The sequence below is a fragment of the Trichogramma pretiosum genome, unplaced genomic scaffold, assembly GCF_000599845.2.
Source record: "Trichogramma pretiosum strain Unisexual culture from Peru unplaced genomic scaffold, Tpre_2.0 scaffold20, whole genome shotgun sequence".
NCBI classification, from domain to species: domain Eukaryota; kingdom Metazoa; phylum Arthropoda; class Insecta; order Hymenoptera; family Trichogrammatidae; genus Trichogramma; species Trichogramma pretiosum.
Window position 1 is genome coordinate 707858 of NW_019641696.1, and position 5714 is coordinate 713571.

Consider the following 5714-nt stretch of genomic DNA (forward strand, 5'->3'; position numbering starts at 1 on the left):
TTATGAAATTAAAATAAAATTTACTTGAACCGTTGAAAATAATTGAATATCTTTACATACTTGATGGATGTTGACGTTTTTCTTGTTACTTCTCGACTCGTTTCCCAGCTGCACTTCCAAGTCAATTAATTTTTTTTTCGACATATCTATATTTGCACTTTTCTGGTACTCTCAAATCGTAAGCGAAGCATTTTCAATTCTCATCTTCGACATACGACCGAATGATGTTTTTGCTCAATCAAAGTGGCCGAAAGTGCAAGAGGGAGGGAGAGAAAGAGAGAAAAGACGCGTAGACAGAGTGCACACGAAGTTTTCGCGCGGCGCATCATAAGGCTACATATACGAGCGGCGCGGCAGCGGCGGCGTCGGCGTCTCGAGGGGTCACAGGGTAGGGTAGGTGTATATGCGATCGCTAGTGCCGAGCGCGTCGAGAATACAGGAGCCGATGACGCTCAGTGCCGCCGCTACTAGCGCACCCCTCGGACGCAGAAGGCCGTCGCATCTCTCGATCGTCGCGTTGAGTATCCGCGTTGCATACCGTGCGTGCGTCGTTGTAAGAGCAGCGCGTTTTTGCAGTGTCGAATTATTTTCCCACCCGGCGATATGCGAGTGAGTGCGATGAGATAGCTTTGGCATTTGTCATTTTGATACTTGAATGGTATACTTACATTTGTGCCATAGTTATATATATATACACGTAAAGACGCGGCATGTGAGTCATCCTCAGTGAGGAAAATATATAGGTATCCTCTATTTATTCTTTTTTTCGAATGCAAAGCAAGAGCGAACACATTTGAAAATCATTCAATTTTGTTCATACGAACGAGTACGAATTAACGAAAATCACACGGTGATGATGCTGTAATAACAATAATATTCCGCTATAAGTAATGTGCCAGTGTTTTTTATCGACACCAATAAAAGGGAAGTGCATCGTGCTGAGAGTCATTAGTTACTAACCATACGAGAATCGGTTAAAAGCATATCGTTCCTCTTTCACGAGTACCGTCTGCGTTCGACAATACTTGCCTTTTTTTTTCGTAATCTCGCGACAAACAAAACAAAAAGAACATACGTACATTCGCGTGCAAAAAAAGAGAAAATAAATAAATAAATAAATAAAATTGACTACGATCGAAGCTTTAAAAGTGTGTTTATATAGGAGAATCGAAGCAGATATACACTACTATCGGCAGAAGCCTTTGGCAATGTAAGTACCTTCCAACTGTATACGTATACACATATACTTTTACTACTACTACCACTACTACCACCACACGCAGAGCGTCTTGCAGACACGGATCCGCAGGGGGGACGACGACGACTCGTATAGTAGCGCACACCCCCATACTATGCATTATTATGCACGGTACTCCTGTACTCGAGCTAGTTGATTTATTCTTCTGCAAATGAGCGAAATTAAAAAATTTGATAATTCGATCGTTCAGGCGACACAATTCATACTCGTTGTTGTACAATCGCGAAGAGAGGAAAATGTTACGTCCTTTAGCCGCGCTTTATAGTCTTTAGGATCACTATATGTACTCGCAGCTGCAGACCTCGGGTAGAGTCGCAGCGTACGATTAATTACATTTTGCTGCGCGACGCGCTTACATACATATACAACTGCGTGTTTACCAGAGAGAGAGAGAGAGAGAGAGAGAGAGAGAGAGAGAACACAGGCGGTCACAACGGCAACGGCAATTTTGCAAGAAACTCTCCGGTGGCTGCTACTCTGTACAAGTGGCGAAAAATTAGCATAGCTCGGCAAGGGGCCGGGGCATTAAAATGCAAGCTCTCCGACGAGGAAACAAAGCTCGGGTGGCGCCGCCCGCCGCTTGTTTGCCGCATGTTTAAACGATAAATAAACGAAAAATATCAACTTTTCGGGTTGGGCAGCAGCAGCAGCAGCAGCAGCAGCGGTAACAAGAGCAGCAGCGAGCAATATAATATAAGCGTGGAGACTCGAGTCTCGAGTCGCAGAGAAAATATTTACAATCTTATACAGCCCCGTTTGTGTGTATACCTAGTAGTAGGCGTAATGTAGATTCGCCGAGACGTGCGAGGCATCGTAATTCGCCGGGCGCTAAGTGTGTGTACGGTACACGGGACGTACGAGAGAATGCGTTTATGGTCTCGCGGCGTATATCGCGCGACGCGCGCGATGCGTAATAATAATTGCGCTCGACCGAGCGAGGCAAGCTCTCGACGGTATGGCATCGTGATCGTTGGTCACAGATATAGGTAAGACGTTTATTCAACGAGGCGATTAATTTCTAAAATTGAAATGCTCGAGTCCGAACGTACATTTGTCTATAAAGAGTGTACGCAGTGACATTTAGATATACACACATAGCTTATCGTACGGCTCGAGGCCTCGTACATTTACCTCGATTTATTGTTATTTTTCATTTCAATATGCTATGAATGAAGGAAGAGATGAAGTAGCGAGAGTCGCTTTTAACGAGCTGCAGACCTCGAGCAACGCGGACACGTCCTTTTGAGCATTGACGAAGACGCGCGAACGCGTGTGCGTGTGACACATTTAGCGCCTCCGGATCGGTTTTTCTCATGTATTCTGTATTATATACCTTAAATTTAGCACTTCCATCTTCCGCGAACGGATATGTATTAAGACAAGCCCAACGTGTGCGGCTTCGTATTACCGACTTGCGCTGCATCCCGTGACGGAGCGAGAGCGAAAGAAAGAGAAAAAAGCTGCATCCGAGCTGCAATATCCGTCAGTCGTTTCGGGGCTCAAAGGTGTCTTTTTGGAAAAGCGTTTTATCGGTGTCTCGCCGCGTCGTTTCAGTTACTCCGACTCGGCTGCTGCTGTTGCTGCTGCTGCTGTGTGTGTGCACTGCTGCTGTCCCCCGAGAGAAAACAGTAGACGCGCGCCGCCACGCGCTTATTTCACAGTTTACACCCCCGCAAGCGTCGGCGTCGGCGGACAGACGCTCTCGTTCTCTCAGATAGACAGCAGCAACGCACACACTCGCACAGGCTACAGACTACGGCTGTAATATGCTCGTTTTCGGAGGAAGCTTGATAAGACTGAAATTGCTGCTTTCGGAGTATAAGCGCGTTTGTGTTGTTGCCGCCACCGCCGCCGCCGCCGCACCGCCACTTGCTCTTTACTGTATCTCATATTATGTACAAACGTAATACATACGCGCACGGAGTACTTTTAGCTGCTATGCAAACCTTTACTACGAGCTTTATCAAGGTACGACGTGTACGGTGAGAATTCACGTCGTTGAGTCGATCGCGTTTTTTCAATTTTTTTTTTTTTGGTTGTTTTTAATAACCGCGAATTAAAAATGGCAGTATCTCGGTCAAATTCAAATTACGAATGAAGGTGGGTAGCATCGCGACCGTCTCTCGATAGGTCTACGCGAAGCCTGAGACGTCGGTATACCAAGGCTGAAACGAATACGAGAAGAGCAGCAGCAGCAGCTGGAAAAAACTGAAATGAATGAGCCGGAGATTGCGCGCGATCGTATAGAAAAGAAGAAGCGTCCAAAATTATTACGCGAAGGCACGAGTAGAGAGAGAGAGAGAGAGAGTGAGTAAGTTGAATAGCGGGTAGTTAATCATTTTGCTTATATACAGGCACATGCAGCGCTGCTGCTGGCCCTTCTACGACTACGTCTATGTACGTTTGCGTCATCATCGTCGTGTATTATATACATAATTTAAGGCACGTGTACGTATGCACGTAGAACTACTCTCCCTGGGATGTCGCGCGGTACTGTAGTTACACGTGAGGTATACTAGCTCGCTTCTAACGAGAGTAGCTCGCAAATGAGGTCTGCCCCGGTGTCGCGTTCATAAGACTGCTCATTCGCCTGCGGGAGAGCTGAAAAACTTTCGAGCTGCGGCGCCGCAGCCGCCTTGTGCTTGTGAATGTGTATACATTTATATAAAAATTGAAAAGGCGTTCGTTTCTATGACTCGCTACTCTTAAAAAAACTCATGGCTTTTCTGTATGATCTTTTCTAAATCGAATAAATGTCCGTGCCTCTGGTACATAGGCCTTGGCGGAACTGCTCAACATCGATGATCGAATGATTATTATTCAACATTTTTTAAAATACATTAGCGTCGATTGGTAAGTTTTCTGTTACGAGTATGTTACAAATATCGAGAGTCACTTTAAGTGACCAAAAATTATAATTTAATTGCTTTCAAACACCTTGAATACGACGATGTCATTTTAAGCTTTCGCCACTAGATGGCGAGTACCATTATCTGTGAAATCTGCGAGTGAAAAAGTCAAAATAATTGTATAACTTGTGCTGATCAGTGCATATTTCAGGTAATCTTTAAAATTCGAGTATCCTTTGTTTTGTGAAAAGCATCATTGTCTGCTGTTGCCTGTTGGATTACAACGAACATTAAGCCGAATAAAGACGTTTCTATCATTATCATAATTTAATCATTTTGCTTTTTGTTCCGATCTATAACCATACATTTTATCATGAACAACAAACGCATCTGAACAGTAGATTTTTCCAATCTAATCTGGAGTGTCTGAATCTGAAACATTTTTATTTGACCAATCGAATACCATTACATACCCGATGGAGGTTGACGTCTTTCTTGTTACTTCTCCACCCGAAGCTTCTCCTGTACTCTCAGCTCTATTTTCCAACTAAATTAATTTTTTCCACGTATCTATTTGCACTTTTCTGACACTCTTAAATCGAAATCGTAGTTAATTAATAATTTCGTCTGCTCGTGGACTCATTTATGATTTTGATTATTCTAAAAAATTTGGTGAGTAACACAGATCGATTAAAACATATGAACTAAAATTCATTTCTACTATGAACTAAAATTAATATTCATTGGCTCTACTGAACAGTGCAGTTATTTTCTTGCTTCATCGTTTTGCAAATATTTCGACAAAATACTACTTTCGTATCGCGGCTCGAAACCCTAAACAAAGCACAATCGTTGCCTTTCAAGCGTCAGATTAATAGATAATTGTATAAGCTACATTTCAGTATATCGACTCTCTTTCTCCGTGTATTTATCTACTTCCGGCGCACATGCACATGGGCATATAATGCGCACATCTTCCGTACATACAATAATACACGAGTGCGGGGTGATCTATCTATACGCGCATACATGTAGGTGTGCGCAGCTCTTGGCGAAGTTTACAAAACTTACGCGATAAATATATTCCGCGCGAGGGAATTTGCGCGCGCGAGCGAGGGTTGCATCAAAACTGCAAAGCAAAACTTGGTCGTCGTCATCGTAGCCGTCGCCGCCGTAGAACGTCATCGCTGCAGCGACGACGACGACGACGACGCCAAACTTGGAATTTGAATAAACACTCGTGGAATTCTGCAACTGCAGTGCACGTACACACACACACATACATATTAACACATGTATGTGCATGTGCGTATGTATATAGGGGATGGAAGGATAGATGGATAGATAGTCCCGTGTGCCTGCGCTCTATAATAGCGAATCGAGCGTTCGGATTGTACAAAACTACGACCACGCAATTGTTAATAATGTAATTGCGGCTTTCGGAACGCAGCCGCGCTTTTGGTCGAAAATGAACGGAGCCCGCGTCGTGCGCGCGCGCACGCATACATTCGAACGCGCATTTATATCGAGTTATAGATGACAAAAATTTTCCGTACAGGCCTGCCTAGCCGGCTGCAAAATCGGCACCCCCCCCCCCCCCCCCCCCC

At 44.3% G+C, this 5714-nt stretch overlaps 1 protein-coding gene across 1 annotated transcript in view; it reads left to right on the forward strand.

Moving 5' to 3' along the window:
• Positions 1–484: 484 nt before the first annotated feature.
• LOC106656491 overlaps positions 485–5714 on the forward strand; it is a 114531-nt gene continuing 109301 nt past the window's right edge. The window contains exon 1 of the mRNA XM_023462029.1: positions 485–1210. The gene's annotated coding sequence lies outside the window, so the exon portion shown is untranslated. The remainder of the gene's footprint in view (positions 1211–5714) is intronic.